At 40.7% G+C, this 13,782-nt stretch overlaps 1 protein-coding gene across 10 annotated transcripts in view; it reads right to left on the bottom strand.

Annotated features, from left to right (window-relative positions):
• MAP2K5 (mitogen-activated protein kinase kinase 5) overlaps positions 1-13,782 on the bottom strand; it is a 254,584-nt gene that overhangs the window by 74,202 nt on the left and 166,600 nt on the right. The gene's annotated exons all lie outside the window — the stretch shown is intronic.

Raw genomic sequence — 13,782 nt, 5'->3', positions numbered from 1 at the left:
TGTAAAATGGAAACACCTTCAATTACAAGTAAACAGATAGGAAGGGTTGTAGGAAATGGGAAATTAAACACATGAATTAAAAAATTTTGCCATTATTTCCATCTATTTGTTAGTTTTTTCATCCATTTTCTATCTACAGTTAGAAGAAAAAAGCTACTACAAGTGGGAAAACGGTCATTTTGAGAGTGAAGTCAGAACGACAGGGCAGAGTCTGAAATTGTGAAAGTGAATCCTTAGTGCTTCCAATTTTGCTTGATTTGTAAACTGCTATGTGTTTCTAGGCCCGTCACTTAATTTTGGTCTTTGGATACTCACCTATAAAAACAAAATCATTCGACCAGGAATAGGATTGACATCAAGTAACAAGATCAGATTTATCAAACTACGTACTTAAAGAAAATAGTGGCAAAATTTTGCAATTGTATAATGTGGCCCATCCTCATGCCTAAAACCCTTTATATGTATTTGTAACTACTTTCAAAGTAGAATTGCTACATCAGGGAACTTGGAAGCTGCAATGGATCCAAGAGAGCATCAACCCATTTTACGATTAGAACCAAAAAGATGAGGTGTATATTTTATATTTCAGTGGAACCCAGAGTTCCACTGAAGAAGCTGGCACGCAGTTCATCAGTAGAAGCCAAGGGACTGACCCCAAACCTTGCAACTTAATCCAGTGTTCTTTCCAACATATTACACTGCTTTTATAGATCTTGAGAAGTTATACATTTATTTCAAAGACACTGATACTACTGAACATTTTTGAGCTCCTCCTTTTGGAATTATGTTTAGAATCATTTAATAGGAGAACCCTACCTCATTTTATTAGAATTGCATCATATCTTGGACTATCCCAAGATAAAATATACACCTCATCTTTTTGGTCATGTAAATTATTTGTTGACAAAAGTTTGAATAGCTTATGGGTATTACCAAAATCCAACTCCACTTAAAAAAATTTTTTTATTGAATTTATTGGGGTGACACTGATTAATAAAATTATGTAGGTTTCAGGTGTACAATTCTATAATGTATCACCTGTATGTTGTATTGTGTGTTCACCAACCCAGGTCAAATCTCCTTCTATCACCATTTATTCCCCCGACCCTCTTCTATCTCCGCCCACCCCCACTTTCCCTCTGGTAATCATCATACTGTTGTCTGTTTCTATGAGGTTTTTCTTTCTTTTGCTTAATCCCTTCACCTTTTCCACCCAGCCCCCCAATCTCCCTCCCCTCTGTCAGCTGTCAGTTCTCTATCTATAAAGTCTCTTTCCATTTTGTTTGTTTGTTTTGCTCATTAGATTCTACATATAAGTGCAGTCATTAGGGTGGTATTTGTCTTTCTCTGACTGGCTTGTTTCACTTAGCGCAATACTCTCCAGGTCCATCTTTGCTGCTGCAAAAAGTAAGATTTCCTTCTTTTTAACGGCCAAGTAGTATTCCATTGTGTAAATGTACCACAGCTATTTTTTAATCCACTCATCTACTGATGGGCACTTGGGCTGTTTCCCAATCCTGGCTGTTGTAAATAATGCTGCAATGAACAGAGGGGTGCACCCAACTCCACTTTCAAAGAATAGTTCGTTCCTTACTAAGGATAGACACAAAGGGGCTGAGATTAATTTTCAAAATTCTAAAACCAGTTTGAGCAACAGCAATGTGATAGGAATGAACCATATAACATGTAAGGTGACTACTATGAAAGGGCCAATACTCATTTGGATGTATATATACATATATATGGACTACCTGATAAGTTTTATTACCTTGTACCGATTTCTTGTATATTCAGAGTTCATTGACTTCGAAGATATAAAGTTATCTTATTTCATTTGGTGGATATTGTTATTTCCTTCAAGTATCAATAACAAAAACATCACAAAATGGGGTGAAGGAAAGAGAATATGAATGTTAATCAAACTCCTTTTAGTTTTGTGTGAATGGTTGTTGTCTCTATACTGTTATTAATTAGGAAGGGGAGGGACTCAGTTCTCCACAGCCCCTACTCCACCCCCATAAACTAGGCCATTGATTTACTTTATTTTGTAAACACACTGTGTTCCTGGCTAACGCTTGAGCGATGGTTCAGAAGGAGCTGCTGCGGTCTACTGCGGTGGTGACCGGTGGACTGGGCATTTGAGCCAGTCTGTACTGAACTGATAGGCATTGACAGCTCTTAACAAGCTGTCACCTACCATCACACTGACCTGCAGGTCACAAGTTTTGCATATCCCTGCATTTGGAGTTAGAAGACTACCAAGAGAAGTGTCTCTCATTTAAAAAGCTGACAGCTTCCTAACCATGGGAAAACATTTGGAACCTTCTATCCCAAGTCTTCCTATGGATGTTGTGCCATTTACTTGGGTACATGTTGAACAACGTCATGAGGGTCTATGGGAGAATGCTGCCCACACGACTTACCAGCAGAAGAAATGTGCCTGCCATACATACATACAGTTAAGATCTAAACTAGGTGGCAGGTGCCAAACTGGCATTGGCTCTTGCAGTTTACAGAACTAAGCGATAATAAATGGAAGGCTTAACAAAAAGAGTGGAATATGGGGAAAAGTGTGAATTTTCCCCATTTCAACACAAAGCTTCATATTCTCAAGTCACTACAGCTCCACGGCGAGGCCAGGCTGTGGCTGACTTGTAAACGTGCTCTCATCTGCTTGGGTGCCTCTATCACGACTGGTACGAAGTGATAAGGATGGCTGATGCCATGCATTTACCGTGTGAGGCATCACCATGAAGAAGAACACAGAGAAAACCCAGTGCAGGCTGGTCAGCTGGGAGCCGCCCAGAACGAGTCTGCTTGGGAACAGGTGGCCGCGCTTGACTGAACTAGTGAATTCATCCTTCTTGGGACTGGCTTTGATTTGTACGCACTTTCCTGACCTTTTAGGGAATCTCAGTCCTACTTGTCAACCACAGTCCTTGGAGAACTTCTCTAAGATATCTTGCAGGTCTAACCTCTTTTGGGTCAGAGGACAGAGAATGGTTCCTTGACCTTGACCAAAGCAGCACAACAATCCTTTCCTCTCTCGTAGTGTCACTGACAGGCTGCTCCAGTGCAGGTCAAGGATTCCAGTCCTGCACAGGGGCAAACCGGCAGCGGCACGATTAGGCTGGCGCCCAAAGCAGTCGTTTTAAGGCCCCAGGAGAGGGAGCTGCCTTCCACGTTTGTCCCTGTCCTTCCAGGTTTAATGCAGCTGCAGTGTTTAGGTGCCACACTATCTGTCTTCTGGCAAAGAGCAGGAAATCTATGGCCAGACCCCACAACCCTATTATCAAGTTCAATTAGGAGAAGGTGAAAAAGGAAAAGTGTTCTTAGGTATGACTGCATGAAGAACAGGTTCTTCGAGAGGCTGTCAAAAGTCAAAATGAGCACGGGCCCCCGTTGGGGGAGGCCGCACATGCTCTGACGGAACGTTTCAGAGACAGGTGAGCCGGGGCTGCTCCGTTTCCTTTACCCCTACTGGTCTATTAATCTGCTTGCACTTCCCTGGTTTTTATTGTCAAGGTATTATAAATTAGGAAACTTACAAAAGAGAGTATGTAATCTTCCCTGAAATGGCCTGCAGATATGTCACTGTACTAAATGTGTTTCAGATTTAATGAAGCTTTAATGTCCTTTTTAATTTTGCCTGTTTCTGTATCACCAGGGGTCGGGCAAGGCAATCAGCACTCAAGAGGGTGGTTTGGTTTAAAACTAGGAAAAAACTCATTTGCTTATGAGTTGCACTGTATTTTCTTAATTAAATTTACTGAGTAAAATGGCTTAAGTTCAGCCAACCAATGACCTCTGTATGTAGATTTAGATTTATAAATAGGTTAACAGTTAAAGAAAAAAATCACAACAAAGCAAACAGATTAAGGCTAAGCCAATAGAAATCCTTGCTCTCTTTATCATCTTTACAAAAGAAGCATTTAAATACAGGCAGCTTAAGTCCAGTTTAAAAAAAAAGTGCATTGAAGACTGTGGATTCACATAAGCACCAGCAATTCATCACACGGTTCTCACATCCTTTCATTCCCAGGAGTGGACTGACTTGCACTGAGAAGGACTTGGCTTTATTTATTTGGGGGGGGGGGGGGGTGGAGGTAGAGATGGGGCGGGGAGAGGATTCTATTTAACATTAAGTTAAAAAGTACACTTTAATTCCAAACACTTAAGACTCAGCAAACTGCTAAATACTCCGTTCCTTGTGGGAGGTTTACTATGTAAAAGGCAGAAAAGAACACTCTGAAAACATTTACCATTTGGGAATATATTTAAATAACATTAAATGCTAACATTTCACTGTAAAACTAGGACTGTTCCTTAGTGTGCTGTTATTGATCTTTGATTTGTCCAACCATAATTTATGAAACACTTGAGTTGCTAGCTTTTGAGTATGTTTGGATTTTCTAACTTAAATAACAAACGTATCTGTGTGCATGTGATCATAACATTTGCCAAATACTTAACAATGCATGACAGAAACCTTTGTATTACAATCAACAAAAAGTTAGAATGAAGATATTTATTTACAAAGCAACAAAAACAGCTTGTGTTGGTAATAAGAGGAATTACTGCCATGAAGTCACAAATGAGAAACAGAACGCAGATGCTGTGGCCAGAAAGCCAATGCAGGACCCAAACTCAGAAATCCAGGGTCTGTTTTTGGTGATCGTCTCCCACTGAGAACAACAACAATGTGGGAGTAGTGTTAAATTTACCGTTATGCTGAAGGGCACTGAATGTTTTATTCTTAATTTAGGCATATTCTATGTTTCTTGGCATAACTGCAAATTGAAAATAAGCATTTTCAATATAGCCAATGATCTAGCTGAAGGAAGGCTTTATAGTCTGAAATGTTCTAAAATTTGTTCTTAATTACCTTGTGTACATTTCGCACAATTAAATTTCCATCTAAGGACTTTGCATTTAGATTGTGCATTGCGGTTAAACCTTCATTTTATAGAAATGCAGCAGCTACTCTGGAACATCCAGACACAGGGAAACTTAAAAAAATCAGACTTAACTACTGGATTACATAAAATTCCCTTGGTAAGACTTCATCCCAAGACCAGTTTTCACAGTCCTAGAGAGAGTTTAAATCAGCTGAAACTAGGCTGGTGAAGAACCATAATAAATATTAAATACCTCAAAATCTACCCTAAGATTTTACTTTTCTTCTCATGTATCAATTTCACTGTCCTCTTACTGAATGCTTTAAAAACAATCCCAAGGATATAACAGCAATCTACCAGTGTTAGAGTACTTCGGAGGTTACAGTGACAACAAAGAACACAGAAACACAAGGCGTGTTGAAGTAGGGTTTCAATTAAATGTGGAGGATTTAGTAATGCAGGACCAAAAAAAAAGAGTTACAAATTAATTTAATCTTCTGCCTATAGTTTGCAGCTGCACTCTAAAGTGTCTAGGGCTTAAGAACAAAGCCTTGAAAGGCCTTGGAGTGAGAAAAGCTTCAATTTTTAATGTATAACGCCATTAGCTGATAACTTGTGGAATCTGCAACCCCTGCGGAGGGGCATAAGTGCGAGTAACAGAGACTGATGAAGTGACATATTTGTTCATGTCTAGAACTATGAGGAAGAGGGTTATTACTAACACCATCAGGCCCAACAGAAATATGCCCTAATAACCTCTGGGACCTTCCACATGATCAGTTCTCACTACATCAAATATATTAAAATCAAAACCTAATTCACTTTAATTAAAGACAATTAGTTTATTTTACTATTATTGTTTTAACTTGTATTATATTATAATATGTTGCAAATTAAAGATGCGATAATAAATATAACGAAAGCATCAAACTGTGCTCACCTTTCCACTCATGCCGATGAAATTAGCTTGTCACTGTTTTCCATTTAAGGAAATTCAAGGGCACCATCATCAAAAGTGGTGCAGAAACATTGCACTCTAAAAAGAATACAGTGAAACCATGCACGTCTTTTCCTTATTCAATTTATTCTTCTGTTCACATAACACTTCCCTATAAACTCTCAGGATTTCTTTAGCACAAACAGAATTATGGCCCAGTGGAGGCACCAGAAGCTTAATTAATTTGCCCAAGGTCATACTGTAGGTTGGTGGCAGAGCTTGTTAGATTACTAGGAACTCTGAGCTCTACAGATGTTGTGGCAATGGCAAAGGCCCCTGTCTGCAAAGGCCCCAGAGATTTCTAGTGCAGTGGGTGAGCTCCAGCAAACAACTCCTTATGCCTGTGCAAATAGTGCCAAGTGCTCCTGAGAGCTCGAAAATACCATTTTCTTTGTGTGGAAAGAGCCTAAATGTGAGGTTCCCACCAGGGGTGCTTTTTAGCGTGTGCCAACATTTTCAAAAGAACTACTCCTACTTGTTCTCACCCAAGTCCACTGATAAAAGGAGAATTTATTTTAACGTAAGGAGTCTAAACACAGTAGCACAATGAAATAAATCAAGCAATTCTCCATCATTCAGCAGGTCCTTCATGCTGTCCTACAGATTACTACTACTAATAATAGAGAAAAGACATCATTACAAATAAGTGTTTCTAATACAAAGTTTTTAAAAAAAAATTAGAAGTGGGCTTATTACAGTGGACACTTAAATGGGGAGAGGGCAACAGTAATTCACAAGTACAATATACTAAGGCTGTTCCTTTTAATTGCTTTATTTGTTTCACTGTTAAAAATGATTGCTTGCTGTAGCCTAACCATGAATGCCGAAAAGCATGATACATTGAGGTCTCAACCTGGGCAAACTGTACCTAAACTTACACTTTATTGCAGCTTAGTTCACAATCTTCACCTAATATAGGGTTATATCCCAGTGCAGCAGGAGGATAAATCATCCTGGAATATTACTCCGGCAAAGTTTAGCTGTGACTGGAGCATATGTGCTTTCGAGCCACTGAAGCAAAGGCCCATAAAATACACTAATTACTGGAAGTTATGGTCACTGAGTGATTGATAGCGCTCTGCAAGGCAACTTCCTCATTTTCAGCTCTTCTGACGGGGCTCATCCGCCACACAGCAATTATTAATTCATGACCCACCCCTCAGGCACCAGTACCTTTACTTCTAATTCTCCTGCTACCAAACTACTGCTACAGCTGGACACTGTCTTTCTTCATTTTGATGGCTGCGTAAGGATGATAAAAAGTAGATTTCATGCTAAATGCTATTGTTTGAATCTTTAAACGTCGCTTGGTCTTTCTAACCCTGCTGTCCCAGAACACATAATTCTCCTTCCTCTCCCATAATGCTATTTTACTTGCATCGCTTTTTTTCTGTAAAAACACGTGTGTATGTATATATGCATGTATGTATGCATGCATGTGTGTGTATGTATGTGTGTATGTATCAATCTATCTGTACTATATTGAGCCAAAAACTGAATTATGTTTTTGGTTGAATATTATGGTTTAAATGCAATATATAACTTCATCTAGGCCACAGTAAATATGAGGAGCAGCTAACTGATTTTTAAAGAAACGGGGGGTGGGGAACTCCCCACCATTTAAAGAGACCCACTCTGTCAAAGCTTTGAAGACACTCTAACCATTCCAGGTTGATTTCCATTAGTAGCTCTACCCAGAATGATGCTAATTAGAATATCTGTATACAACTAATCTTTAAAAAGTCACTTAAAAACAACTGCAAAGGTCTCTTTTGATGGTGTTCTGCGCACTGAAGAAATTCAGTGAGAGACTTTGAATTAAAGACACACTTTAGTCATGACAGATGAAAGCAAACATTCTACTTTTCCAATAGAAAAATGAATGTTCTTCAAATTTTCACACAACTCAAAATGCAATAGTGAGGGCAGTTGCCCTTCCTGGAATGTGAGATGCTGTAACAGATGGACAGATGGAACTCCAAGCTACCTATCTTTCAGGACTCGGTTCGAATTCTTCCTCTTCTTTCAGGAGTCAGTCCCAGAAGACAATTTTGAGGACAGAATTCACGCCGCTCCCTGCAGTGTATCGTGCCCCACACCTAGTGACAGTTCCCAGTGTTCTACATCTTCCCGTGTCTCTACTGTCAGGTAAGTGATAACTTGTTGAAGAACAAACTCTAAGTCGTAAACTTTGATATATTCTCCATGACACCAGAAATAGTACTTTGCAGTAGGTGGGCCCTTAAGCATTTGCTGATTATGATAACAGTCTGAATGGTAAAGTCTCCTAGGGCCTGGGCAGCAGCCTGGTGGTGCACAGCTTGGTTGTTTCTAGGCCACAGTACTTTAATGAACACAGCATACAAACTCTTCGATATTAGAGGTTGATAGTCTTAACTAACAAGGCCCTCTTACACATCACTGCTCAGAATAATCACTTGCACATATTTAAGCATTATGATTAATTTAGGTGGCTTATTTCTTATTAAAGACTAAAGGGTTTGGAAGAAGGGAAAAGATTAGAGTTAACTGCCCCAAATCCATCTCGTGTGCTTAATAATCATTTTGATATTCATAGTAAGAATCAGACATGACACTCTTTCAGTATGTTTTTGTAATGCTGACCCGAGTCCTCTGACAGTGGGCAGCTTTAATTGTGATAGTCCCCAGAGACCTAGTTGGGGGGTGTCTCCACTTCTAAACTGCTCCCTGGGGTCATGCAGCTGTGGGCACCTAAGAAAGCATCAGCGCTGGGGTACACAGGGTACGGTCTACTGAGCTCAACCTACTCTACACTTCTATTTCTAGACATTTCAAAGTTAAGGGAGTATAATCAGGTAATATTCTCATAGTTCTGGCCTTTGTATAAATGTTGCTGTTCCAGAGAGAGCGTGAGAGAGAGAGAAACAGACAGACAGATTTGGAGTGGCCATCCCCACCAACATGCCATGCATGCAGGTAGAGCCATCGTGAACCTTCCGTTCTGAACCACCGTCTGCCTGTGCTCTCACCAGAGGTCCCTGCGGATGCTATGTGGAATGGCTGAGTCCTGCCAGGATTCCTGACCCATAGAATCCTCAGTAAAACAATAACAAATTGTTATTTGAACCACTCAATTTTTATTAAGAGAAACAGACAACTGAAATGCTTTCTTTGACATTGACATCAGCCCCTCCTTTCACCTGCCCAGTCCTACGCACTTCTGTCTGTTGAACTTTTACTTGTCTTCCTCCCTGCTGGTCAAGAAGCTTCTCAGGGCATTGTTTGTATCCTTACTGTTGACACAGTGTAGTACTACATAGTGTCTAGATGGATTCTCACCTGTCCATTTTTTCTGAAAAACACCACCAATTGTACATTTCAACATATGGTGAACCTGAATTAGCTCTAGGGACAGAGTAGGTAGTAATCCAGTGAAAAGCAGTCTTCACTGATGAGGAGAGTCACGACAAACCAGTTCTTTACTTTCTTTACTACCTGCTCATTTATATTTATCATTTATATATTCTTTTTTCCAACTATTTGATCTACTTCCTTTCTATGGCATAATGGAGGAAGCAGACTTTAATCCAGAGTCAGAATACGTGACTGCTGCTACTTGGTCTAGTGAATTAGACTTTCTAGCAAAGTCCTTTAATTTCTCTGGGCCTCAGTTTCCTCATTTGCAAAATGGGAACACTGATGCTCACACAATGGAAAGATCCTGGGTGACTGAAACTACTGATTTTTCGGTCATTTTCCATCACAGTGGGGAGAAGCTTAAAGGAGATAATGAGTATCAAATGGCTTTGTTAAGTGTTACGTACACATAAAATATGTTGTTATCCTCTTGTTAGAATGACACCGAGCAAGATGCTAGGACAGCTAGGAATAAGAGGGAAGTCCAGATTCCAGGCCCCTCAGTGCAGTACTGGCTGCGTGCTGTAACTGCAGGCACACTCCCTCCCTTCTCTGGACTGAGCTTCTGCACTGCTAAGAGGAAGGATCTGATTAATGAGTTTTAAACTCTCTCTTCTAGTTGTTACAACAACAACAACAACAAAACAACCAAACATTCTAATCTCTAAATACAAGATAAGATGTGTAAAAGAATTTTCTAAGTAAATGCTATACAAATATGAAAGCTATTACCCAGTTCAGAACCAGAGTATGTAATATGGTCTGTAGGATCTTTGAGTATTTCTTTAAAGCCAACTCCAGGTCACTGGGTTTTGCGTGTTGAGAGTTCTGGGAGCAGTGGTTTTCAGCCCTGGGTGTCTCAAAGGCGGCTGCAGTGTCTCCCCAATTACCGCACTTGGGGAATTTCACAGTTGACAGGCATCACTAGAAGACTGGCCCCTTATCTTTCAGATCTCAACTCAAAAGGAACTGCACATCACTTAGTTACCCCAGGAGATAAGGCTGCTTCTGTCTAACAAGTTACTAATGTCGAGTAGCCTTCTGTAAAACGTAGGCTCCATGAAGGCAGGGATTTTGTCTGCTTCATTCACAGCACTGTCCTGAGTGACTACTACAGTACTTGCTACAGAAGAGCCACTCAACAAAAATTTTCTGAGTAGCTAACAAATGAATGAATGCATCTTGTCCAACCTTATATTTGTCTGTTCTACAAAGCATTTTTCCCCTTTCAAACAAAACAAAAACCATGAGACAAGTGGTTATTCAGTCAATATTTAAATGCCCCCAAGGGACGGAGCAGTTTTACCCCGAAAGGCAATGATTCCGCACTGAGAGGTATATAGGGATCTATCCATTAGATAATTCTTTATATTGAATAGAAAGCCATGTGATTTTGTTGTTGTTGTTAGCTTCAAAAAGTTCAGCCTGCCAGTCATAAAGTGGCAGCTTGCTCTTCTCTGCTGACAGTCCTTCAAACAGCTGAATGTGGGTTGTCAGACGCTTGCTTTGTCTTCTCTTTATTTCTTTATTCTTCATATCAAAACTGTTGATTTAATGGTTTCTTTAAAAGTCCAAATTGTGTGTGTTTGTGTGCATATACAATTTGAACATGTGCTGTCGGAAAAACTTTAAAATCAGTCTGAAATCCATCAAAATACTAAAATGCTTCGCTGGGATTGCTAGCACCTGCTCCATCTTGTTTCACCGATCTCACGCTTGTTCCCCACAGCTTCGAGCACAAAGCAGCGCAACAATGCGCCATTCAGCGGGGAACCCTTCACTTTGTCCGCCGGTTTCACACTCACTACAGTTGCTGACAGCCTTGGAAAATGTGCATTTAGGCACGGTAATCTGAGACAGCTGGATCCCTTCACAAACCTTGCAAAGGGCTGAACTAGTCAATCCATCATTTCCCAATGGTCATTTTATCAGCTCCTTCTTGCAATAAGTTACACAAAATTTTACATAAAAAAAACAAACAAACCAAAAAATGACAATGAAAAAAGTGAAGTTAAGACAGAACTACAAAAGGGATATGAGGAGGGAAGGAGGGACTGAAACTGCTCTGGGCTCTACTTCTCAGCGTTCTCCAATGAAGCAAAGGAGGCAAGGCCAGGACTGCTGGAATCACACTCCTGCCCACTTTCCTACACAACCTTCCACTGAAATGTCCTCGGTGTTTGGACCCTTTCCACCTTGATCCTTTGGCCTTCTGATGGTTTTCAGAAGAAATTTCTGACCAACAGGTAGGATGTTTCACTAGATGGAGCAGCAGACTGAACATATTATAATAAGACTCAACTTCTACTCATGACATTGACAATAATTGTAAGAGGAAGAGGAGACAATATCAGCATTTAAGTGGATCACAGCAAATGCCAAGTTTTTATGGTCTTGAGAAGCTGACAGCAGCTGCTCATGGGACATCCAGAGCCATCCGTCACCCCTCAGCCCAGGTTCATAACCACCAAGGGCCAGAGCGGCAAACAAAGCCTCAGCTGTAGGCCACTAGGCACAGCTGTGTCCCTGCGTCTTTTCTTAGAGAGGGGGAATGGGTCCTTCTGCATTCGCATTTAGGAGGCAGGAACCAAGTCTAGGTAATGCTCCATATTCTTGTCACCTGGTAAACACCCAATACACAGATGAGGATGTTATTACGAAGAAAAGCTTACTTCTCAAAGTAACCTTATGGGGTTGTTAAAGTTAAATGAAAGTGTTTATAAAAGAGCTGAGAACACTGAAGACCGCTCACTTTCAAAAATGTGTTTACTGCTGTTTATCATCCGCTCCCCCTCATTGCATTGTGGGTTCAATAAGGAAGGGGAGCATGCCCATTTCACTACCACTGCATCTCCAGCACTGAGTAAAGTGTTGGGCACATAACGCTCTTGAGCACAAATACGTAAAGTAACCACTTGCTCGATATGGATGTGACAAGTCAATGGGTTCTGATGTTGTTTTCATTTTGCAGATAAGAAACTGACAGCTGGAGTGACAAAGTGACTTGGCCAAGGCCACACTGACAGGAAATGGTGGTGCTGATATATCTGGTTTATCCAAAGTCTGAGCACTTGAACAGTTCAAGAAGGATGACCGCCCGTGAATCTGGAAACAGTATCATAAAAAAAATCACATACTCTTCATCAGACTTCTCCAGAAACTTCTGTACCGGGCTGGGTGAGCCAAGCCACTTTTTCAATACTGTTATTTTCACTTCACATCACTGTACGTGTTTGTAAAAGTAGAAGATGACACTTCGTTTTCTCAGTGTCTAATGAGTCTCACCAGACATCCACTAAAGAATGTATGTAAAGGGAAAATTTAAAAACTGACATGCGTTCACAGCCTTTAACATTTCCACATGACAGTGCAGTTATATCCTACTGTTTGGACTTTTTATGTTACATTTTCCTGGGGAAAAAATCTATTACAGATATCTATAGAAAATTTAAAAAATTTACTATTCTTTCCAAAAAACTTTCTCTGGGCCAAAGCATTGATATAGGTCATTTAGGAAAAAAGTTAGGTTTTGTTTTTTTTGTTTTTGCTGTAGGAATACCAAGAGGAGGGCAATCTCAAATGACATGTAAATATTTCTCATGTTGTAAAATTGAAATGAAAACATTTTCTTCGGTGATTTCCTCCCCTCTGCTCTCTCTAGTCTTTTCTCCTGAAACTTCCGTTTTTCGTCTGTTAGACTTACTGAGCTGGGTCCCTAATTTTCATTTGTTTGTTGTTTTCCTCAGAAAGCCCTATTGTTACAGCAGTCCGTTCTTGCTTTCCTGGGTGTGATGTCTGTTTTACCTCTCTGAGGGCATCACAGTAATTCATTTGCGTTGGTCTCTGAGAGGCCCTCCAGGTTACTTTTTAATTTAATTTTATTTTTTACTCTAGGTTTCTGCTCTCACCTTAAAGGCTTCCCTCAAGCACCTTGCTAAGAGTGAGGGCCCACACCTCTGACGGGAAACACTGTGCTCTTGGGCGGTGCCTGCAGGCTGAGGTGACCCGACGTGGCTGGGCTGTTTCCTCGGGGGGGGGGGGGGGGGGGGGGGGGGGGACACGACGACGACTCCCGTGTCTGGATCTTTAAGACTCGGTCAGGCTCCACTATAGAGAGCCTCTTTCAGTCTCCTGCCGGAAAGGTTATCCTGGCTGCGAGTCCTAAGAACAGGGTGCGGTGAGAAGGCTAGGAGACCTCAACTTAAAATCCAAACTTCTACTCAATGTGCCTGTACTCACTAATGGATGCAGTCTGCTACACAGTGCCAGGCAGCACTTTTTTTTGTTTTTTAAGATTTTATTTATTTATTTTCTTAGAGAGGGGGAACGGAGGGACAAAGGGGGTGTGGGGGAAACACTGATGTGAGAGAGAAACATCATTTGGTTGCCCCTTGTACCTCTCATACACCCCAACCAGGGATCAAACCCACAACCCAGGCATGTGCCTCAACGGGAAATCAACTGGCAACCTTTGCTTTGCGGAGTGAC

The sequence above is a fragment of the Phyllostomus discolor genome, chromosome 1 (assembly GCF_004126475.2).
Source record: "Phyllostomus discolor isolate MPI-MPIP mPhyDis1 chromosome 1, mPhyDis1.pri.v3, whole genome shotgun sequence".
In the NCBI taxonomy this organism is placed as follows: Eukaryota; Metazoa; Chordata; class Mammalia; order Chiroptera; family Phyllostomidae; genus Phyllostomus; species Phyllostomus discolor.
This window is presented reverse-complemented; position numbering and strand designations above follow the sequence as displayed.